The sequence below is a fragment of the Haliotis rubra genome, unplaced genomic scaffold, assembly GCF_003918875.1.
Source record: "Haliotis rubra isolate DU_JTF1 unplaced genomic scaffold, ASM391887v1 Scf17, whole genome shotgun sequence".
Classification (NCBI taxonomy): domain Eukaryota; kingdom Metazoa; phylum Mollusca; class Gastropoda; order Lepetellida; family Haliotidae; genus Haliotis; species Haliotis rubra.
In genome coordinates, this window is record NW_025765669.1 from 2,363,612 (window position 1) to 2,389,373 (window position 25,762).

The 25,762-nt window shown below is 36.6% G+C and overlaps 1 protein-coding gene across 1 annotated transcript in view; it reads left to right on the top strand.

Annotated features, from left to right (window-relative positions):
- The first annotated feature begins 7,371 nt into the window (after positions 1–7,371).
- Positions 7,372–25,762, top strand: part of LOC124272411 (bromodomain adjacent to zinc finger domain protein 2B-like) — a 113,325-nt gene continuing 94,934 nt past the window's right edge. The window contains 1 exon segment of the mRNA XM_046707579.1: positions 7,372–7,684. The gene's annotated coding sequence lies outside the window, so the exon portion shown is untranslated.

The window sequence follows — 25,762 nt, forward strand, 5'->3', positions numbered from 1 at the left end:
GGTCACGATTCTCACTATAATATATGTGGAACACTACGAAAGTTCGCTGTTATAAGAATGTATGTATATATATCCTGTTGAGTCCAGTCTCCTTTTGATCACATAATTTGTGATTTACTGAATTTCAACCTTCTATTTGTTGAAGCATAGGATGATTAAGATGATCAATTGGGATTCATACATCGTACCCATGTGGGGAATCGAACCTGGATATTCAGCGTGACGAGCGAACGCTTTAACCACTAGGCTACACCACCGCCTGATGTCATGGAGAAAATATAGAAACTGTATCCATCCAATCATCCACCGTTGTATCAGTCCAGCGTTTGTAGTACAGTGAGTGAGTGAGTCATATATATGTAAAGGTAATCAACAGATTGTCTGTTCCAGACTCCGATATCTACAGACCGACGTCATAAAGCTTCAATGTTGCTGAGTGCAGCGTAACATAGCAAACACACACACATATATATAGTCCGTGGCGAATCTTGCTTTCACTAAATATTAAGTATAGTAGTATACGGCGTTGGAAGATGATAGAACGCGTTATATAGGGTGTGCGACGGGACTTCCTGCCACGCTATAGCAATGCGGCGTTATAGAGGGTTGATTGTCACAGCCAACCTTAATGGTCCGCCTTAATCTCGTGTCACCTACAATACACTCCTATTCTGACGAGCTTTCAGTTTGAATAATTAGAAACGATGTGTGACTCGGAGTATAATGACTATCCAGGGTGCCACAGCCGGCCTCTGAACCCCAACCCCCGCGCTACAAATGTTACCTTGTAATTAGGGCTCACCGTCGTGGGCTATAACTACAGACAAGAGTGGCGGTCTCATTGTGTTCTGTAAAGAAGCAGATAAACGCTGGGATAATTTGGGATATTTAGGGCGGAAGTACAGAAGAACAAAGTTAACTCTAAGAGAAAATTTACATAGCTGCACCAACGTGAGTTACTTCATATACAAGTATATGTTTACTGTGCATTTTGGAAAAGAACAATAAAAACGAAGAGATATTTTTCTTTAATACTCACTTTGAATTTCATGGTATGAGTGAAGTCGTGATCAATAGGTATTCCACAGAAACTACAAAAAAATCTCTAATGTTCTTGGTGTATCATATTGGGACGGTGGGGTAGCCTTGTGGTTACAGCCTTCGCTCGTCACGCCGAAGATCCGGGTTCGATTCCCCACATGAGTACCATGTGAAAATGATGAATCTGACGAGATGCATGTGTTGTTTGACGCTAAGATTACTTTGAGGTTACGGCAGCAGTGGATAGACGCCACAGCAACAAGGCGCCTGGTGTTGATGGTATCCCTAGTGAGTGCCTTAAGTCACAAAGTGTTATCAAGGCATTACATCATATTTTCAATGTGTGTTTTAATACAGGGAAAATTCCTGCTGCCTGGGCTACAGGCATCATTAATCCAATACCCAAGTGTTCAACTTTAGATCCTATGGATCCTATGTCATATCGGGGTTTGACCATTACCAACTCTATGTACAAACTGTATTGTAATGTTCTGAATAGTCGTTTACAGTCCTGGGCTGACTCTACTGGCGTTTTGAGTGATATACAAAACGGATTTCGGAAGAAGAGAGCCACTTCTGATCATATTCACAGTGTTTGTTCGTTTATTGAAAATAGAAAATGTAATAAAAAGGATACTTTTACTGCTTTTATTGATTTTAAGAAAGCGTATGACTGTATTGATAGAAGAGTGTTGTGGGAGAAAGTAAGTGATATTGGCGTGAAAGGGAAAATGTTTTTAGCTCTTCAATCAATATATGATAAGGTAAAATGTAGTGTCCGTATTAATGGTATGTTAACATCGTGGTTTAATGTTAATCAAGGCTTAAAGCAAGGCTGTCTACTTTCTCCAATACTGTTTAATTTTTTCATTAATGATTTGCTTAACACACTGGAAGAGAGTGGTATTGGTATTTCTGTTAATGGTACTACTATTGCCGCCTTAGCCTATGCTGATGATCTTATCCTGCTTGCAGAATCATCAGAGGACTTAAATAATATGTTGTACATTTTAAACAAGTGGTGTGTGGATAATGGTATATGCATTAATAATGATAAATCTAAGATTGTACATTTTAGACATATTAGTGCACAAAGAACAAGTGCGGTTTTTACTGTTGGTAACTCCGTTTTAGAAATTGTTAATAGTTATAGCTATTTAGGCCTACTGCTCACAGAACATCTTGACTATAATGATATAGCTAAGGCAGCAGCAAAGTCTGCTAACAGAGCTTTAGGCCTTCTTATTTGTAAATATAAGGCACTTGGAAGAATCGAATCCACAACTTATACAAAGTTATATGATACGATGGTGTGGTCAGTTTTAAGTTATGGGGCATCTATATGGGGACATCGGGAGGTATCCGCAATAAATGCTGTCCACCATCGTGCTTTGAGATTTTTCTTGGGGGTGGGTAAATATGCTCCTAACGTTGCAGTGAATGGAGACATGGGATGGATCCCTCCAATTGTTAGACAATGGATATGTATTGTTAGACAATACTGTCGTTTTAGAAAAATGTCTTTTAGAATAAATAAGTATGTATTTATACGGTCGGAGAGTTGTGCGAGTGGATGTGTGAGAAATTGGAATTTCCGAGTAAAAGCAAGGTTAAATGAATGGGGCCTTAGTGTGGAAGCTGATGTTAATGTTAAACGGGTATGCGAGAAGGTGCGAGATATTTGTATGCAGAAGTATGTGAATGATTGGTATGAGTTATTACACAAGCCAAGCGGTAGAACGGGAGGTAATAAATTACGAACGCATCGAATGTTTAAGGATGTGTATGGCTGTGAAAGTTATGTGAGTATGAGTATGCCCCGTTCTTAAAGCTCTGCCTTCTCCAAATTCAGATCAGGTACTGCTCCTCTGCATTTGGAAACCGGCAGATATACAAATGTGAATGTGAATGTGAATGAGAGGGTATGTTTCCAGTGTAGTGAGAGTGTTGAGGATGAAAGACACGTTCTGTTGTATTGCCCCGTGTATGATGATTTGCGTGAAAGTTTATATGAAAATGTCTGTTTTAGCTATCCCAACTTCTTAGATCTTTGTGATGATGATAAATTAGTTTTACTTTTTAAACACCATGTATATTTCAGTGCCAAAACCTGCTTTTATATCTTGCAAAGAAGAAAACATATTTTATACGGATAGATTTTACACTGTTTTATACCTATATAATTATTTATTATTTAGTATTTATAATGTTTTAATACATTAGTCTCTCATAACCCTTAAAGGGTGGCTCACTTATATGCTATATTTTATAAATATATTTATATACAGTATGTATTTTATGTGAGGTGAGACTGAAATAAAATATCTGTCTGTCTGTCTGTCTGTCTGTGTGAAATCCATTTCTGATGTCCCCCGTCGTGATATTGCTTGAATATTGCGAAAAGCGGCGTAAAACTAAACTCACTCACTCATTGTGTATTATTGTAGAGAATTTTTTTTATGATAAGATGGTTTTCATTACCGTGTGTTTACACTTAGACGTGAATACACTGCAACACCATGGAGCGCCTCGTCTAGTTAGAAGGACGGTAACATATCGTGAAATTATAGATTTACAGATGTAAATGACATAATACTAAAACACGTTTCTTGTTTATCATAAAAAAAACTTTTTGACGAAACAGCACCGAAAAGATATCTTGCTTTCGGGACAATTTAAAAGAAGAAATTTTAAGCATCGGTGATTTTGTATCACAAATCTTTAAAAAATGACGAGCATCTTACATTTTCACTTTGGTTCAACATTTTAGACTTACTGTTTGCCGCGACCCTGTACTTTCCTGCACTTCAAGGTAATATGTAAATTAGAATCATACATACATGCGTGATATATATGGCATCTGAGTTTTACTAGCGTTAATTAGCGAGTAGTGTGTTAGTTGTTGTGAAAACATCTAACAGGTGCTGATCAGATGTAAAATACCATGTTCATGCATGTCCAGGGCTTTTTGATACCCCAGGCGGAAGTCTGTGTTGAGTAACGGGTATTTCTTTATAAGAGATGAAAGGAAAGAACAACAGGGGTAGGAAACACAAGTATATGACAGCCTTGATTTGGACACGGCAAATACAGCATCTTTGAGCAGCGTGTGAGTCTGTACAATCCTCGTGAGGCAGAGAAACATGTATGTCGCGAGAAGCAATCTTGTGATTTGGTTGAAAGGTATGGATTAGGCCTAAAATAGTCGTATGTGAGGGAGTGAGTATGGTTTTACGCCGCTTTTGCAATATCACGGCGGGGGACACCAGTCTCATGTGTAACAGCCCAAGATACGCCATGATAGCTCTCATTTTATGTCAAATGAGTGAAACGGGCATTAGACATAATCACTGATTAAACTTGTCTCCAGTAACATATATATATATATAATGTTCTTGGTGTATTATATATATATGTATGTATGTATATATATATATATATATATATATATATATATATATATAGTGTGAGAGAGAGAGAGAGAGAGAGAGAGAGAGAGAGAGAGAGAGAGAGAGAGAGAGAGAGAGAGAGAGAGAGAGAATCTATGCGCGCGCCCGCACGTACACACACGATGTTTAAAAAACGATATAGTGCGTGGAGTGATTGGGTTGTGTTTAACGAACCCTTATGTCACTATTATACAGAGCGCCATTTTCATATGGGAGAAAGGTGTCGGGTCCATGTTGACCTGTTAACATGTGTCACAGAACACCGATTTAATGTGAATTATGAAATATGTAACTCATAAACACGACCGAGTGAACAGCTCGCAATACTGAAGCTAGTGATCAAACGAAACGTCATCGTTGTTGATACAGAGCAACCACGCCTTCACCTGAATGAACATAAAAAGCAAATATTATACTGGTTAAATCATACAATTGTACAATACTTCTTATACGGACACAGTATACAGCACCTTAGACATACCAACACTGAATGGATGCTGGTATGGAAACGAATACCGAGACATTAGCATGTAAATATTCGGTTGAAATATGCAAATTCGTTTGAGGGCATTTCGTGTACATATCGTGCAAAGCGTTTCAGTGAAACCTGTTGAAGAGGACATAAAATATCAATCTGCCATTACCGCTCGACCAGCGCACGCTCGGAAACATGTCTCTTGTGTTTAAAAAGGTTTATATTGACAAAATCTTCCAGTATTTTACGACATGAGGCTTAGTCTTGGTACTCACAAGTTCGCGGTCAATCTGAGCAAAAATGCATAGGATCAATCATTACCTAAAACAATATCTGCTAATTATGCAAAATAAAGCAGCAATATATTCAGATGGAATGAATATTTGAGAAAACAAAAAAACTCATAACACTATATACAGGTTTGTATAAATATGCAGGATAAAACATCACAAAAGGATCCACTTGTTGAAACGCTAATTAGTACCCACAGTTATTCGTGACAGAAGTGTGGCCCACATCGCGCTAACTACTGGTCATTGTCCCGGGGGTGACAAACACGAGATGCCATCGGTCTGCGAAAGTCTCTTTGTTTGGAGTAATACAAACTTGCACAAGTCTCTAAGATAAAGATTAATAATTTAAATGATAATTTCTAAAAATATAATAAATAACAGACTGGGGTCCGCTTATCTAAACTTGCCTCTTCAAAGGATAGAGTTACTATACATCCATGGGCTCAGCATTCAGTACAGCCTTGGAGCAAGGCTAGAAGTAGTAGTATTTGCCTACAAAGTATTAATGTAAGATTGCCTATTCATGAGATGTTCATGAGTTTACTGAAACTAGTGTATTCATGTCTAACATAATTACTTACACGAGGAATATTTCTACTAGGATAACATTTAATATTATATCATTATATTCTATATTGTATAAATATTCTTATTGAAAAAATGTTTATTCAAAGTTATTTCTTCTGACTTTTTTTCTAAATGTAAATTCCATAACACAGCCATTCTAGACATTTTCGATTTAATCAACTGTACTAAACAGGACTAAAAATAAAAAAATTAAAAAATTTAAAAGGTAGATAGTCTATGGTCATGGGCCATTTGTGTAGAAGTACTTCAACGTCCACAAGCTGAAAAGGTCATGCGTGGTGTATTTTCATCATCAATTCATTTGTTTTGTTCCTGTTGATTATTTCCTTCATTCGTGTTCTACGACGGAATAAATATGTTCCAAGCACATGTTTTCTTCGAACGACACAATACATTGATGACGCCATCGTTACTTGTGACGTCATACGCCACTTATAAATCACGCACTTGTCGCTGATTCTCGAAATACCCCAGAACAGACAAGAACTGACTATCTGCCAGAACCGAAATAGACATTTGCGACCTTGATCTTAATTCCGATGTATGAATGTTGCATGTAGTCATTAAATAAACCAAACGCTAAATATATAAACATTGTGCCATAAAATGCCTACGAACTAACAGACAAGGACATTGTTATGAAGATGGAGACACAGGAATCATTTGACGTAAATACATTTTCACTCATTAGAAATATCACATAAAACATTCCTTCAAAGATATATTGGGTTTGAAAGCGATTAATGTAAGGTAAAAATATTGTTTAAGTATATATGTATGAATTATTTAGAAAAGAACTCATATCTATATGACCAAAAAAAACAACAACAAAATATAATCAACAAAGAATATATATAGATCTATATAAATGTTAACGCATTCGGGTTATATCGTTTTGTAAAAATATACATTTCTCGTGCATCAATACCATCACGAGCTTAAAATAAACTGAGTATTTTAAAATATGTTGCTTGAAAGCCTCCAATATGTACAGGAGTGTTTCGACTGTAGTTATATAGATTGCGGGATTAGATTATGACAATTTATGTTAATGCAGATGAGGGTGACAGGTCGCAACAACTCGTCACATATCAGTTTAATCTTAACAGGAATGAAATATTAATACCACTGGGTTAACGAAACTTGCTTGGTTTAAGTTTCTGTCAAGTGTGTAACGCACGAATGATTTCACTTTTCTCAACAAAGGGAAAACGAATTAACAATAAACAACCCGACCCCCCTTCAATTTCAACATAGACCGGTCCCGCACTATGAACTGCAAGCTTGTACGACATGCGGCCTAATTTTCCGTGGAGTCCTAGTATCAGATACTTCTATGTGTGATCTCGCTTACTCGGTGAAAAATACACTGTAGTCTTTGTCGGAATGGCTAGCCCGGCCTAGCTTGCCATCGCAAGTGTAGGGTGGCTCTAGAAAGCTGAAATATCGTAGAAATAGCAGTAAAAACCGCAAATCAAATAATCGTCAAATAAACTAGCACTAAGGTGAGAATCATATCATGTCTCACAATCACTGCTGAAAGAAATACATTCTCTGAACAAAGAAATGTCAAACGCCTGTCCATAATTTCAAAATCCTGGCAGTAGATCCTCACATTAATGACAACAAATGTTCAGGAATGATGTCAGATACCAGAGAAGCAACAGTGATATTTTCGAGAATGTCTAAATGATCATCTATATCTTCTCGTCTCACAGTAACATTGTTTGCTATGGCTGATGACGTCACGAACTCTGCCTGCCACATGCGCTCAACCTGAAAACCTGTCTCAATCTACTCCATTTTCCTCGGAAAAGAAGAAGCGGAACTCTAATCAGGTTTTTTGGCTTATTTTCTCAGATTTTCGTCTTATATGCCAGTGTGAATGTCACTATAATCTCCAGTAGCCTCTAGGGCCAGTGAGTGTTCAGTTGCCGGTGTTTTGATGCGTTGTTCAATCATATAAATAGCGTTATCCTCCGCGATTTACTTTGTTCCTCAACCTATGGATCTGCAAGATTCGCTTCGACAGCATTTGGACGCAAAAAACGGTATCATATTTAACTCGCACTTTGGAAATATTGTCATAGAAGTGTTCCTTAGTTTCCAAGCTTTCATTTGGTGTGTATATTGTGGTATTTGAAGGCTATTTCCATCGTATTTTTGAAGAAAACTTCCATCGACGCTTGTCATCTTTCTTGTGTGAATGTTCGTAGTTATTGACCATTATATTTCTTCTCGACAACAGCCATTTTATCTCTCTCGACATATTCATTTCGCGTTGAGTTAGCTGACAGTGACTTTCACTCGCATTTTCTCTCTTATTTCGTACGTTTGCCGGTTGTAAACAATCATACCACGTGGTAATGTTTTCATTCCGTTGTTTGGTGTTGTGTATTTTGAAAATTCTCAAACGTTTTTAAAACATTTAGTGGGTTTTTTCGCTGTCCTCACTGGGGGATGTCCAAGCTGGATCGGTTGTAATGGTGGGTTGAGTAAGTCACAATTTCGCCGCTAAGGATATATTTGCATGTTTTAGGTCATATTTTTTTCGTGTGTTTTGTTTCCATCTCGTGACATTACTTACTGATTGCAGCATTGTCAACTCAGGTTTTTATGTTGCCTCTGAGCAACATTTGTTAATTTGTGTTAGAGTGTTTTTATTGTATAAAGGTATGTGTAGGAGTAGGTAGTCAATATTGGTTGTTTATTTGAGGGTGAATTAGCAGAGTGGCCAATTGATTTCATGTAGAAGCATTATATTATTCAATGTAGCCTGACTTTGCTGGTTCTGCTGTTCCATCTGAATTAAAGTACACCATATATTATTATTTTTTTAATCCTTTTCAAGGAAGATTTATATGCATACAATGAAATATTTTTTTTGCTTACAATTAAGTACCTTGTGTCACTCAGGTTGTTTGACACTCAGGGCCATATGACTCTTAGTATATTCATAAATAAATGTGAGTATAGATATATGATACTCAATAGCAATTGTGTTGTAATTGGACTGGATGTAAGCATGAGTTTATACACTATAAAAGTATGTTTACTGTTAATTATTTATGTCATGCCATCACATTCTGCTAATCTTTTAATAGGATACAGGTAAACATCACACATAAATAGATGTAAAACTTGACAAGATGAGGTGTTTCAGGATAATTTATTTTCAAACCATGAAATGAGGTGATTCAGAACTACCCTACAAATTTCGGCCTGAGTGTCTATATAGCTATATTCAACAAGTTCTGTTTTGGAATTTGTATCTTGATCCATTTTATAGTTATGTCCCTGAAAACATGCTCATCGATCAACCTGAAATGGCATCCGTTAAGATTGATGTATTATGACACCAGTTTGAGTGAATAGTAATAATTCTTTTAGTATGTAACAGTACATATTTTATCTAAACACATCCAACCAACTTCATCTTTTTCTGTGATTTCTGAACTCTATTCCGTTGTTTTGAATAACTGAGTTAGTTCATATGAAATACAATCTATACTACTCAAAGAAATTAAAGAACACCTTTCTTTCCTATTACTACAGTTACTTTTGTAGTGTATTGGATGTTCTCTAACCTCTTCTGAATGGTATATATCTGTCCGTCAGTGATTCTCTGAAGGTCTATTTGAGAAGAAAGATGGACATTTGTGTAGTTCAATAGTTAAAGTGTTAGCTTGTCATGTTGAAGTCCTGGGTTTGATTCTCAACACAAGTGGAAGATGAAAACCACTTTTTGAGGTTCCCTGTCATGAATATCATAATCCTAACTTTTAAACGCTACTTACTCAATAGAGGAAAGATATTTTGAGCTGTAATAGACTAATAGTTGAAATCATACAATTTATTCTCTTGCGTCAATATCCACTGTTATATATAATACAGACATCAGAAATATCACATTTTAAGAATCGTTAATTGAAATCATCCCCCCAATTAAGAACGGTTTTGTGAAAACATTTACTGAGGTATATAATACAGTTCAGGGCCAGCTATCCATATAGACCATAGAAATTGGTAACTGTTTATGGAATGTCTGTCTATGATGGATAAATATTGGAAAAGTAACTTTGAGCATAGATGCCCCCAAAATCTGGATGAAATCAACACATTTCACATCACTAGTGAGTGGTGTCGTACTGAAGCATGGATTACTATCAGTGTTCACGAATAGCATCTGACCCTCTGACAAATCTGGCAGATTCGCCAACGGTCAGACAGAAGTCTACAACCCGCCAGCCCCAGTGTCTGACCGTATATTTCACAATGACTTTGACTGAAGTTGTTATATATGACATGTGTCACTTGTTTGCTGTTTATAAATCTTATGTTTGTTTATAATTTCAATGCCAATTATAAGAAATGTTAAATCTGAAATGTGTGTTTAATTTTATTCTATGGGTCCTGTGAATTTCTAATGGGTCAGACAGACATCTGAAACTTACAGGACCCAATGTCCTGTTACTTTGAGACACAATTCGTGAACACTGTACTATTAAAACACCATCCTGACCATGTTGTAGGAGAAGCCATGAATAAAGACCTAACCTTGTGTGTTGTGTGAGGAAATAGAAACATTATTTCATGACAATAGTTTAAGTAAGTTATAAGTGATGATACAATTTTCATATTGATAATCATTAATAATTATACCCATCGACGATATTTCCAATTATCGATCTTTTAAGCCAGTCACTGTTTTTTTATAGTAGGGGTGGGTGGGGTTGTTGGGGTTTACGGGGGTGCAGGGGTGTGCATCCCCCCCTTCCCAGGACGTTTTTCCTGAGGAGCATTTCCACCTAACCTTTGGACTTAATGATATATGTGCACCCCCCTTCTCCAAAGTCCTGAATCTGCCCCTGAGTAGTCATTTGAAATGTTATATATTTGGAACTACATACAATGTCAACTTTGAAGTTAGATGGAATTCAGTTTTAATATGAGAAGTATTCTTCCTGCCCGTGAGTGTTATTGTAATGGAGGGATAATAATGTGATTCCGATTCAAATGATTCAAGGCAGAATAGGTTCTAAGTACATTTACGATTTGACTGGGTTAGGGATCAGGAGGTCCAACAGTATAAGACGTCATAACCCAACATTTTGAAGGTTGCTTATACTGTCAACCACTGGTTTCATGAGTGAGTGAGTGAGTGAGTTTGATTTTACACCGCTTTTAGCAATATTCCAGCAATATCATGGCAGGATACACCAGAAATGGGGTTCACACCGTTTCTTCATGAAGACATTTTTGGTGTCCCCTCTCTGTGATATTCCTTGAATATTGCTAAAAGCAGCATAAAATCAAACTCACTCACTCTTCATGACACGCATGCACGTCGTCATATGTTTGACAAAGCCGTTCGACACCCTTTCCTTTCTAACTCTTAAAATATTTATTAGAGGGTATATTACAGATGTATGCATTATACTCCTCCACTAAAGATAGGATGTTTTTTATGATCCATTAGGGCTTCAACGAATCAACTGAGGCCAGTATGATATCATGAATATAACATAGAGCATATAAATATTTTCCACAAGTACTATATCACATCACCAAATGATGTTTCATATATTATTTTCCATCAGATAAGAACAAAATGTATTATTTGACCTCTTTTGACCATGTTGGTGGTGTTAATTTGACACAACGATGACCAGTGAACAAATCAGTGCCAAATGAAATATATAAGAGTTTTGTCTATTATCCTGGCCTAGCTTGGATATATTCTATTTAGCAAATCTCACTTCAAGTAAAAACTGAAAAACACTCTTTATTAATTTTTTTTGTCAACGTTCATTTCTAGTGATTATGAATATCGAATTGAATCAATTCAGAAATATGGTTTGAATCACTGAATACTTGAGTTAACTGTAACAGCCCAAGATACACAAAACTACCTCTTTTTATATGTCAAGTGTATATATGGAGATAATGTGTGTGCGTGCACGCACGCACGCACACACACACACCTACACACGATAATCCCTATCAACAGTTGAGTAGTATTATTAACATTATTGCTACACAAACAATTGTTTAGATGTTTACAGGCAACCCCAATTTTTTTATTTTAACATATCAAAATAACTTATGTAAACCTGTGATCTCCAATATTATTGATTCTAGATGGAATGTGGGATCCTTGTATCAATAAAGGTATTGATTACGACCCTATAGCAAATTGTTAAAAGCATAAAAGCTTTGTGTAGTAGCTTGTCCAAATGGCAACATCAGACAATGTCCAAGCTTGTCAAGAGTATTCAGCTCCTGTGTCAGACACTATTAAACATCCAGAGCCAATAACCTCTTCTGGTTTGAAAATATAATTTAGACTGCGCTGTGTAATGTTAATATTGGGGAATATTTCTTCCACTGATAGCTGTAAAGTCTTGTGTCTTGATAAGTGTCTTTATGCTCTCTGTCTGATGTAATGTGACAAAACATTTTCAGTTTTTGTTCTAGTTCTGTATTACATCCCCAAATAGTGTCAGTTTTTATTCCTTGGTCCTTATGCTTAATATGTAAATTCGAGAGTTCTGTGGAATTGGTAAATGTCAAAACCTGATGACTTTGAGTTTTCCCCAAATACTGAGCTAACACTCTGTGATATGACTTGTATTGTTTTAAACTGTATTAAACTTGCTATATCAGTCTGTGGCCACGAGCTCTAGCCCTAAAGTGGCTCCAAGCAGTGATTTTTGTACTGTTTAGTGCTGTTGGTGGAACCTGCTAGTCAGAATTCTATTGGACTTACGCCGCTTTTAGCAATATTCCAAGAATATCACGGCGGGGGACACCAAAAATGGGTTTCACACATTGTACCCATGTGGGGAATCGAACCAAGACCTCCGTGTGACGAGCTGACGCTTTTACCACTGGACTACTCCCATCACCCTGTTGGCAAACCAAAAAAACATAACCACTGCAAACTGGGATTCAAACCTGAGACAATGGGATTTCAAACGTGCCATAGGGATGTAAATGAGCAAACTGCGGCAGACAACTCTGACAACTGTGTCCCACATTTCAGATGAACTTAAAGGTCTTTTTACATTCCTAAGCATAAAAACAAATGAGCTTCACACATTGTACCCATGTGGGGAATCGAACCCGGGTCTTCGGCGTGACGAGCGAACGCTTTAACCATCAGGCTAGCCCACTGCCCCTATTAGACTCTAGAATGTCAGTAATTTTTGGTAATAATTTTGTATAATTTCCTTATGTTTTTAAAAACATGATCTACCCTTATTGACAAAAGACTGAATTAATTTTTAAAGTTGATGATGGGTGATTTTAGTATTATGAATATTTTGTGTCATATTTAAATATTTTCTTTTGTATGAACATGTCAGTGAGCATCAGTCAATATTAATACAGTATCAAAAGACTGGGTATCAATAAGTTTATGTTACATACTTAGTGACAGCCCTACTAGCACTATTCATGTAACTTCTTAAGCAATATGCAGTGTTTGAAATTAAACATTAAAATGAAGGCATCTTCCTTAAAGCTATAATGTTAGAGATACCACTACTCAGCTTCCTAAGCTGGCGTTATCAATTCAGGATTAGAATTATTAACAAGTTTGCTTAAATGAGAGAAATGATTTGACTAATAAAGCATTTTACGGATTATTTGTTTGTCTTGTAATATGCAGATCTTTACAGGAACTAATATATACTACTCCGCTTTCTAAATGGATGTTTTCATTTTTACACACAAAACTGATTCTCTGTCAATTGTAATGTAGTATTTAGATAGAATGATATACCTGATTATCCCTATTTAAAGTCGATAGTGTTTTTAGTGTTATGAGTCATATTGCCTGACTTATTTGATGATATAAACTCTTGAGATGACCCCTGATGATAAAATATGACAGATACATATTTTCAACTAATGACAAGTGTTTTAGGCTTACTGTGTGGAACAATGATTAATTGTCAGCAACTGTACTGGACTTAACCTCAGTCTGAATACATATGATTTATATAGAAAGAAATAATGCCATTTAAACTGAAAAGGAGACTCAGTGAGATTCGAGTTTCAGAACCTGAGGAAATCTAGACTTGCTTCATTTTATCCTTTGTATTGCAGAAGGGGCTGGGCAGAAAGGAAAATAATGTGGTTCAGGGATTGTGAGACTAGTATTGTACAAATATATAAGAATGTGTTAATTTTAGATTCTGTGAAGGTGAATCATATTCATGACCTGTTCAACAGAGAGACAGTAATTAGCTGACAACATGCACATATTAATGTGTGGAAGTTGTGACACAGATTTCAGATTGGTAACATTTAATATCCTGATATGAAAGTAGATGAGTGTACTGTATCATAAGTAAGGACTTGTTTTAGTAAGGTACTGGATATTAAACAGTGACTTTCATCTGGAATAAATACAAATATATGTTCAGTTCTGAAATATATGCTTCTCAAACGTTTTAAAATACAACCTATAAGCTATCCATATAAATTGAAGTCAACCAACTCTTTGTCATCTTTTCTTAGATGAAAGTCATAGTTTAATAACTTGGCTTCACAAATTAACTGTAATAATATGAAAGAATCTGGTTGTCCTTAACTTCTTTTGTGTAGTGTATTTAGGAAATGCTGATTTTTAGTAAAATATGATGGATTTGATTGTTAAAGTTCCATTTAACAGAACAAATAAATATTCATGAATATGAAATTAGATGTTTATCTTTTCTATAGTTTGAGACCCTGTCAATAAAATATTCAGACTTTTTAGTCAAATGGTAAACAGTCATTGTTTCTAGTATTCTAGATGAAGATATTGTTTGAAAATGTCAATACTGAAATGAAATTCTTATTGCTTGAGTGGCTAACATGTAAATTGACTATAATTGACTGGCTTTATCTTACATATCATCATGCTGTACTTAAGTTTTGAATCTACTGGACCCAAACATTGATCTTGTCATTATTTTCAATAGTTTTTATTGTTATTATATATCCTGTCACCTGCTCAGCTTAAAAGACCAATCAGATTTTTAAAGACGTAGGCTTCGAAATAGTGTCGGGGTGGTTGGGAAGCCTAGTGGTTAAATCGTTCACTTGTCATGCCGAAGACCCGGGTTCGATTCCCCAAATGGGTTATGTGTGTGAAGCCCATTTCTGGTGTCCCCTGTCGTGATATTGATGGAATATTGCTAAAAGCCGTGTAAAACTAAACTCACTCACTCGAAATATGTCATGTGTGCAGACCATATAATGTTTTTTACAGTAATGATCAAATAATTTTAATTCAGATAAATAAATATTTTAATGATGATACTAAAGTTCTAGTGTCATCTTCAAGTTATTTTTTGAACAAATTAAATTTTGTGTGTTGCCTTCTGTTTGAGAAATGCTTCGCGTCCAATCTCATTGTTCGCACAAGCTAACAAGCCAGTGTGTTCAATTGATTTAAAGACCTGCTATTGATTAGTGGCAGGCTCTCTTGAAATGAGTTGATGAAATTTTAATTACATTCATAGCATAAACTAATTGACTTTAATTAAAAGGAATATGGATGTCGGTGAAATTTTGTTAATTCTTGTAACACTGTCATCTTTGATAATAGTTGTGATATAATTCATGATTGAAATGCACATTAATGGGGTTAAATATTGAATGTTCATAGTCGCTGGAGCTTGTTACACAGCATGACAACAGTTCACTTATTGTCAAGGAACAAAATGGTTAACAATAAAAAATATCCTTTAAACCATTTTTTCATGTTGAGGGAATATTTCATCTACACTGCTCCACTTTTGCAAGGGATATTTTTTACATCTTTCCATAATGTCCTAAAATGATTCTTAGATATGTATAGTGTATATATTTACATCAAATGACATATGTAACTATCCCTATTAAAGGTTGAGTACCATGTATTGGTTTGCTTTGGTTAAATATAACATATGTAAGTGAACAATTTCAGAATATATTTAAGATGTTGATTACAAAAACTGAGTTGCATTTGAAAAACAGTTGCAGAAGGTCCAAGGGAATACAATGACTGTAGCTATAGGACATAAAATGTTTGTGAATTTTAAGACTTTTATTCTGTTCAGGAAGGAAAGGGTCCTAACAAACAGTTATAATCTTGAAAATACAAGTACAGAGTTCAAGACAAGACCAGTGTTTCTTCATGCATACAGTTACTATTGTTAAGCAAGGGCAAGTGATTCGACAGATGTCCAGTGAGAAATAGGACGGTCACAGAAGAAAGGCTAAACTCCCAGAAAGCGGATAAGTACCTACTGTGGCTGTTGCAGATGTGGTTTAGACTGCCTTGTGAGGACAATTGTTATCACTGAGAAAGGGACACCCGCCTGAAGCTGTTTTGTTTAAACTCGTTGGGGTCGTGACCTCACCATTCGCAACTCCCAATTTGCCCTGGTCTCCTTTTAGAATCAAAAAGTAGGTTTATCATGGAGGTTAAATCCAGTTTCACTGCTGTAAGTCAGTCCTTGTATAGTGTCGTGATCACGGTTTTGTCTTCTCTATTAGTGATGATATAAAATTAGGGATGTTAAAAGTATTCCAACTATCCAGGAGGGAGGGTGTACTGAGTCTTGTCTGAGTAAGAGTTTGAATGTTTCCTGGCTTCGTACTTGTTTTTCTGATTCAAGCAAAGGGGCTAGGTCCTGTGTGTTGTTAAATATTGATTATTTTGCATATTTTAGTTAACTTTGCGCTGTGTTTTAAGCTTTATCATGTTTGGTTAGCTGAAGCATTGTTTGTGATGAGTACATTCTTGATTTTGATATGTCATCGAAGTATACATTCTGAATCAAGGTGATTTTATTTTAGGATTTGAGGGTTTGGAAAAGTTTGAAGTTTTCTTTTTAAAGATTCTACATATTTGATTGTTAAATAACAAACAGCTGTCATTCAGCCATCTGCATGTTTCTGTATACCTAACCAAAATGAAATCATGTGACAATGCACAGTTGTTCAGGTCATGTGATACTTGACGATGTAATAGCGCGAGGGCCCAATTGTAGTTATGAGTGACTGAGTTTAGTATTATGCCACTTTTATCATTATTCCAGCAATATCATGGCGGGGGACACCAGAAATAGGCTCTACACATTGTACCAATGTGGGGAATCAAACCCGGGTCTTCGCGTGTAGACAAGCGAATGCTTTAACCACTAGGCTACCCCACCGCCCCCTGCAGTTACAGCAGTAGATGGGGTATGACAAATTCTGACTTTTAGCTGGCAAATATTCCGTTATATTTTTATGATTTACTGGGAGTGGCAAAATTAGGCACACATTAATCAAACCCTCTGTCCCCTTTGGCAATGTTTGTATCCCGGACAAATCAGATCGATATTCATTCACCACGTTAGTCTACTGCAAACTTCTGAGAGGATTTGCCCAAATATGTATTGCATTTGTTTTCAGTAGATTCTGATATCAACGCGTGAGCATTCTTAGCTTATTGGGCAGTAGCTAGCCAAGTGGGTAAAGTGTTCGCTCTTCATGCTGATCACAGGGTTTGATTCCTGTCAGGGGTATGTGTGCAGCCCATATCTTGTGTCACCATCTGTGATATTGATGAAATATTGCTAACAGCAGTGTTAAACCATACTGCCTCACTCTTACTTTACCTTAGAAGAAATGTAATCATACAACATCCAGGCTTTAGACATGTTAAAAGTCGCAGACTGCCATATGTAGGCGTATTAATAACACTATACATGTATATTTGTTTACTTAATGCAGAGAGCAACCCTCCATATGACATCGAAACTAGTGGAAGTTTTTCCTGGTTTATAATTTATTAGCTTTGTTCAGCAAGTCTCACTCAGTCAGTTGATATGAGTAATTTTTTTTTGATGTAACCCTTTATCTGCTGATGTTTTACAGTAATTATCTTTACCTAGGTTGGATTAACCCTTGCTGTATGTCATGTCAGGTTACACCATAGTAATTATCTTTACCTGGGTTATAATAATTATAATAATAATTAGTGAATTTATAAAGCGCTAAAATACTCCAGGCACTAAGTGTCTGCTCTAAGCGCTAGGGTTGGATTAACCCTTGCTGTATGTCATGTCAGGTTACACCATAGTAATTATCTTTACCTGGGTTATAATAATTATAATAATAATTAGTGAATTTATAAAGCGCTAAAATACTCCAGGCACTAAGTGTCTGCTCTAAGAGCTAGGGTTGGATTAACCCTTGCTGTATATGGAGTCAGGTTACACCATAGTAATTATCTTTACCTGGGTTATAATAATTATAATAATAATTAGTGAATTTATAAAGCGCTAAAATACTCCAGGCACTAAGTGTCTGCTTTAAGCGCTAGGTTTTGATTAAATTATCTTTACCTGGGTTGGATTAACCCTTGCTGTATATGATGTCAGGTTACACCATAGCATGTCAAATATTCACGCTCACATAATGTTAATGTAAATGAAGAAGATACAGGTGTCTTGATATCTAGACCAACAAAGTTCTTTTTGCATTGTTGAGTTAGGTGAGCCTGAAATCTATAATTATGGGTTTGAATCCCATATATGTCCTGATTGTAGGTTTGTCAGCACCAACATGTACTTGTCGGATGTTCCAAGTGGTAAATGTCCAAGACCTGTGTTACTTGGGCAGTGGGGTAGCCAAGTGGTTAAAGCGTTTGCTCGTCACGCCGAAGACCGGGTTCGATTCCCCAAATGGGTACAATGTGTGAAGCCCATTTCTTGTGACTCCACCGTGATATTGCTGGAATATTGCTGAAAGCGGAATAAAACTAAACTCACTCACTCACTTGAGCTTTCCTCCCACGTGAAGCTGACCAACTGATTCAGCTGTAATGCTGTTCAAAATGGCAAGAACCCGTTAGAAGCCAGTGGATGCAATTAAGAAGTTATATTGCTTGACTGCAACTGTGGTAGGATATGGAGCAGAAGGTTGATGTTGAGGTTTATCATGCCATGTTTTCTGTCCAGATTGGTTAGGTGGGGATTAAATTTGGCTCTGTTGTCGCAAATGAGCTGTTCTGAGTTGCTTCCCTTTGGCTTGCCAGAAGCCAGTGATCATAGGTTGTAGTTCCTGATTCAAGGTGTGTCAACACCGTAGTCACTCGCTTTGTTCATGCTGAAGTTGTTGGACGGAGGTTGGTTTGTTGTTTAACGCCACACTCAGCAATATTCCAGCTATATGGCGGCGATCTGTAAATAATCAAGTCTGGACCAGACAATCCAGTGATCAACAGCATGAGCATCGTTCTACGCAATTAGGATATGATAACATCTGTCAGGAGCCTGACCACCTGATACCATGAGTCACCTATTACTACAAGCATGGAACACTGTAGATCAATTCTAAACCATATCTGCACGGTTCTTGCACGAAGGTAGTTTGTATGATATGAAGCTACAATATTGAATAAATGTAGTCAGCATTCTATGCTTGTTGTAAGAGGTGAACTTATAGACAGAGTGGGGAGGCAGGGTGATTTGGCTCTTGGAGTGAGTGCTCATCTGACTTATTGATATTTATTATGACAATGGAAGAATGATCAGGATTGACTGTGGTGTACGGTTCTTTAGTGGAAAGTTATAATTTAATAACTTAAGATTCTGGAATACCATTTTGTAAATTCAGTTAATGACATTTAGTTTTCTTTTAATATTTTTCAAGTAGTGGTATTCATGAAAAGAAACATTTCATTTGATCAATTATGATTGAGAATGTGCTGTTTGTATTTTCAGGGTTTTTTAAATGACTTTTGTAACATACCTATGTTACAGTCTGCCAATGAAACTTTTTTAATGTTTAGTTTTTAAAAAGATCAACATCTGGTTTGATGTAGTATGAATAAGGATGCACTGGTTTCCACGTTTGTTAAAGGTCTAATGAAACGGATCCTAACAACAGGTTGCCCAGGCCCCCTCGTGTTCATCTTTGACAAGAGCTGGGCTGAAACAAGCGTCACTGAGTGAACTAGATGTCATATTAGGTGGTTATTTGTGGACTGCTTCTATATTCGGTGGTATAAAGTGGTGATGATTCACTGCAGGCAGTGTCATCTGGTGGCAGCCTTTTGTGTGGTGCTGTAATCACAGCAAATACAGCTGGGATGGTGTATCGTAGTGATGAGTTTCCATCCTGCTCACATCTTTATATATGGCAATAATTTGTATCAGTGATGAAGTGGGGTGACACTAGACTAACGCGAGTTCTAACCATTGTCGGGGCGGTGGGGTAGCCCAGTGTTTAAAGCGTCAGCTCCTCACACCGAAGACCCGGGTTCGATACCCCACATGGTACAATGTGTGAAGCCCATTTCTGGTGTCTCCTGCCATGATACTGCTGAAATATTGCTAAAAGTGGCATAAAACCAAACTCACTCACTCACTAGACTAATGCTTTTTCTCTGAATATATGTAAAGTTCGATTGTAACAAATAAACCCAATTTAACTGAAAAGGAGCCCCAGGGAGACCAGAGATTCAGAACCTGGAGAAATCTAGACTTGCTTCATATAGGGCTTTAGCATTGCAGGGAGGGCTAGGCTGTACGGAAAATAATACAGTTCAGGGACTGTGAGACAAACTATGATGACCCCCATCCTGCTCACATCTTTAAATATGGCAATAATTTGTGTCAGTGGTGTAATTGTTGAAAGTCTATGAGTTAATTTGATCAGTTTAGTCGTTAACTTGGGGAAGTGTTTTGAACATGAAACCACAGCATTGATGCATGCTAAGGCTCAAGTTACATTTCTGAACATGTTTTTATTGACAGTGGGTATTTATGGTTTTCTTTCGGCATTTATTTTGTTATAGTCTTTTATGGAGTATTATGGGTATTTTTTAACCAACTGAATTTTTCAGCAATTTTTGTTTCGAATGATGTTTCACGTGATAACTTGTGCATTATTCACTGTGGTAGAGTTCATGTAGACGTAATGCCTGCAGATCTCTAAATAATAAAGGGATGCAAACGAAAATGCTTCGTTAAGTACTCATGCAGTGTGTAAGCAACAAACATTTAATTTGGTAGTGGTAATTTATTTTGCATATTTTACCAAGGAAGAGCATTTTGTATGGAATTCCATGGATTTAGTTACGTCAAAGGTCATTCTTGTGACATATGCATTAACAGCATGTGCATAAAACATATAGTCATCCAGACCCACAGCTAACTTTCAGTAGTTTTGTAAAAAATACATTCTCGTCTGTGTTTTAAGCAAATACACATTATCTGTGTGTCAGGCATGCTTTCTGTTTAAATTTCATTCAGAAATAGGGAAGGACAAACACATGATATTTCCCCAACGACATGTTCTGAAATAATGTACATTCATCATTTTGCGTCCAGAAAATGTCTAAGTGTGCTCTTTTAGTGTAAAAATGACATAAAACATTTAAATTTAGAATTTTTATCTTAAAATAAGGAAACCAAATGTAGGTATGTATTTGATAAATGTTATTGAAACAGAAAGCGCTGAATATAAAGTTCCCATGCTGTAGCATCATGTGTGTGATTTAGGTTATTAACAGATCTAATCAGGTACAGCTCGGTACAAGGATTGGCTCATGAAAGAAATCTGTGGTTTTTAATTTTGGAAATTCTTTATTGAACCATACATAATTAAGGGGTTTTAGACGATATTACAAGTATGTTAATTGAATAAAAAAGACACTTTAGCATTAAGTTAATGAGCAAACGAAGATCCATGAACAGACATTTGAATGGGTTTCTCTTGGTGAAATAGTTTGTGCTTTCAGCAAAGACAGTGCAACTTACTGTGTGTAATATCTTTGGATGTAAAATTTGTTTGAAAGTAGAGTTGTATAAAAACCTTGATACATGTCTGACATCAGGGAAACCAGCCTGCAGGATGTTAAATAAATGTTGAAGAAATCTTTGCAGTTCTGTGCCCTTGGTAAGAGAAATAGGCTTAGCTTGTGGCCGTCACTGATCCTTTTCCTTGTCCGACATGATTTCATGTAGAGCACCTCGACTTTGCCTTCAAATTGACTGCAGAGTTGTGGTGAAGTTCATGCTAAGTACAGATCTGAAAATGTGATTATGGCCCTGAGGAGCTTCTGTCTTGTGTTCAAGGTACGCACATGGCCGTCTCGCTTTGGCGCTTGTTCAAACTTACTCATCAGCTTTGCACTTGGAAAAATTAAAAATGCATTTTTATTTCTTTTGTTGACTTCCTTGATGCACTGTTTCAGTTTTGAGTGAGAATTGTTGGTAACAGCAATGCAGGTACAATTGTAATTTGTATAAATTGGTTATGGATCTACTCTGTGCATGGAATGATATTTCTGCTCACATATTTATCTTATTTGTTCGACGTTTTTTTCATATCGCCATAGTGATATATGTTTTAATAGACTCAACAACATGTGAAAATAAGTCCGAGGTCCTTTGATGTTTCGATTGATTCGTGTGGCTTTATTGTTTGCGTTGTTTTTGGAAACAAGTGCTTCAATAGAAAATTCAATATTTGCTGTAAAATTATTTCATATCGCTAAGGTTTATTATTAATGTATATGACATATGTTTATCAGTAGCAGACGTTCAATGGTATCCTCTTGTCCTTGAGATTCACTGCAGGGAATTATCCACGACTCCAAACTTAGTGCACTTGTCAGGCAAATTTTGAAATAATCATTAGTCTGTTGAAAGTTTGGATTTTAGTAAAGATCTGTTTTCCATATATTTTGCATTTTTATTATATTGCATTGAATTGTGAATTTGAGTGAACCACATTATTTTCCCTACTGCCTAGCCCTCCCTGCAATGCTAAAGCCTGAAATGAAGCAAGTCTAGATTTCCCCTGGGTCCTGAATCTGACCCAACTCACTGGGGCTCCTTTTCAGGGTTTATTTGTTACTAACAAAATTATATATATTCAGCGACTAAGCGTTCGTCTGTGATATTTGCTGCAGACATAGGACTGAATATCAGCATCTAAGCACTGTTCCACTGCTGCTGATTTGAACATAGGTAACCTTAACACTTACTTATGAACATTATGGTAATACTAGGGACCCTGGGCTCTTATTTCAGATTTTGAACACCGGTAGACATGTGGGAGACATTTCTTTATTCATGTGTCAGTGATCGGAATGGTGTCTGATATTTTTACTTGCACCATATGTTCCTGTTCTTTTTTAGGTGAATAGTTGACTTGCCCTTGCGTGTATTTTTGATAGGTGCGACCAGTGGGGGCATCGTAGATCACCTGATTTCATCACTATTTGATAGAGATTCATAAATGTATAGTTATGAATTGTCTGGATTGTGTAATAGACTCTGTTTTAGGAGATATTTCTTACGATTGAAGGTGTTTTGCTATTATGTATAAATAATGACAGGTGAAGTCAGTGGTTAAGGCTTTCATGTATCTTTTTTCGAAGGCCTGTATTTGATGATGGTACAATATGTGAAAGCAGTTTCTGGTTCTCCCTGCAGTGATACTGTTGGAATCTTGCTGAAAGTGGCGTAAGACAAACCTCATTCTCTTCCATCAGTATCTTGACTCGTGGTGAGATGGTTGTTGGAGCATAGGGTAGCCAAGTGGTTAAAGCATAGCTAATCACTCTGAATCCCAGGGTTCATTTTCCTATTTCAGGGGCTAACAGAAATGTGTTAAGTAAATATCTGTTAGTCCTAGCCATGACATTGCTAAAAGTGTCACCCACTGTAACAATTGTCATGACCAATGTTTGATGGAACGTGCGAGTGTTGATATGAAACCAGTTGTACAGAACATATAACCTAGCATTGGCTTCTTATGCCAAAGGTCTGAGTTCAATAGTACAACATGTCAATCCCTTGTCTTGTGTCCTCAGAAATGATTTTTCCAAAATATTTCTAAAAGGGAGGGTGGGGGGTTCAAATGTTACGGATTGAGTCATTGATAGAGCAAGTACCAGGCCCTGAGAGCGTGGATATGCAACCAGTTGTACAGTCAGTGTCGGCAAGGTGTGTGCAGGACAGTGCTTGGGTGTGCTCCCTGCTATCATGTGATGCAGCTCAGAATGGCTGAGTAAGAAGAGAGAGAGAGGAGTGTTTGTGTAAAACTCATTTCTCGCCAGTTAAACTAGACCATGCCTTTCTGTGTGCCAGACACTCTCAACATGATTATCATGTAGCCGTACATTCGTATCACAAAAAAAAACACATTTCGAATTCGCTCTGAAATAATCGTGGACTAGGCACTCGGGGAAGCATTCTTGGAGCACCAGTGGCAAATATGGTGCATCTGTTTGCAAGTCTTTCTAGCACTGAGGCACTTAACTGCCAGTTAGTCAGATGTATCACTCTTATTGAATCAATGTGCCTGTCCAGGGGCCACTGCTTAAAATAATCTTGGCTGAGCGTACTTAAAATAATGTGATGTTGAGGCTACAGTAAGGCATCATCTTGCTCCCTCTGCAATGAAGGCACTGGAATTTGTACTCTGGGACTCTTAACATTCTCGTCATGGGAGTTTTAGCGTTAATATGCTGTAGATGTTTAAGCTGTGCTGTGCTGAATTTTAAAAGAGAAATGGTTTCTGTAAATAGTTGTATTTAAAAAAACAACAACTGTGAACAATTCATTTTGATTCAATGATCCAGTTGCAGTAATATATTTGACAATTTTACAATTGTTGTAATCGTCTTAGCTTCATTGACAGTTTATTTATTAGCATGATTAGAAATATTTTGATGTGTAGTAAGTTTTAAATTGTGAATTTACCATGTAAACAAATAGTTGACAGTTGTTTTCAACTTATATTTTAACATCTCTTGGCTGCATATATGCAAGATGTAACTGTGACTATGATTGCTCTGGTGAAGTGTTGATAGTTCATTAGGTTAGAGAGAGTTTCTCTTATGTATAAATTATTCATGTAATTTCTTCACGTCTTATTGTATTGGATGCACATGCTGCATGTGTTTGGGGCACATGTTGCTAGTCTAAAGAATTAAGAAGGGGCAGTGGGGTAGCCTAGTGGTTAAAGCGTTCTCCTGTCATGCTGAAGACCTGGGTTCATATCTCCACATGGGTACAAAGCCCATTTCTGGTGTCCCCTGCCGTGTTATTGGTGGAAAACTGCTATGGCGTAAAACCAAACTCACTCACTCAATAAATATGAAGAATATAACCAAAGACTTCTTAAACCCAATGAGGATTAGTCCTACAGGATTTCCATATGGATATGATTGGTACTGCTGTCAAACAGCGATCATTATCAGGGTCCAAGTATACATGGGTTTTTCTGTGTATTTTTCCTTTTTGCATATAGGATTTAATTCAGTGGTTCTGTGCATTTAATTCTGTGTCACAGCCAGAGCAGGATAGTGATATGTTTATGGTAACAGCTTCACACTAATGTCTGAGAATTGTTTTATGTTGAGTAGATGTGTAGAATTCAGAGAGACTTATACTCAACCTGTGCCATACAAAATAGGGCTGTGAGCCTGAACTTTGTTTTTAGCATCGTTGTTTGTATGTTATGGTGTTATCATATGGTCTACAAAGTATTTGTAGGGATGTCACGATACATAAGTTTCATGAATCGATACATATCACGATACCCACGTCACGATTCGATACATATCACGATACCTATTTTCACAGCATTTTTCAGTAAATTTAGTTACATTTTTAACATTAATATTGCATATTTTATAATTGTCCATGAAAAGATCAACATTTCTTATTCTCTGTGATTAAAAAGTTCTAATTTCCCATCTTTGTGCATGAAAAATAATCATTTATAACTCTCACAACATAAAAAAACATGATACAATTTCAAAATGTAAACGATACATAAACATATTTAAACTGATACTTTCAAAACTAAATATCGATACAGTTTTGATTGTATCGATAATTGTATTGATGTATCGTGGCATTCCTAAG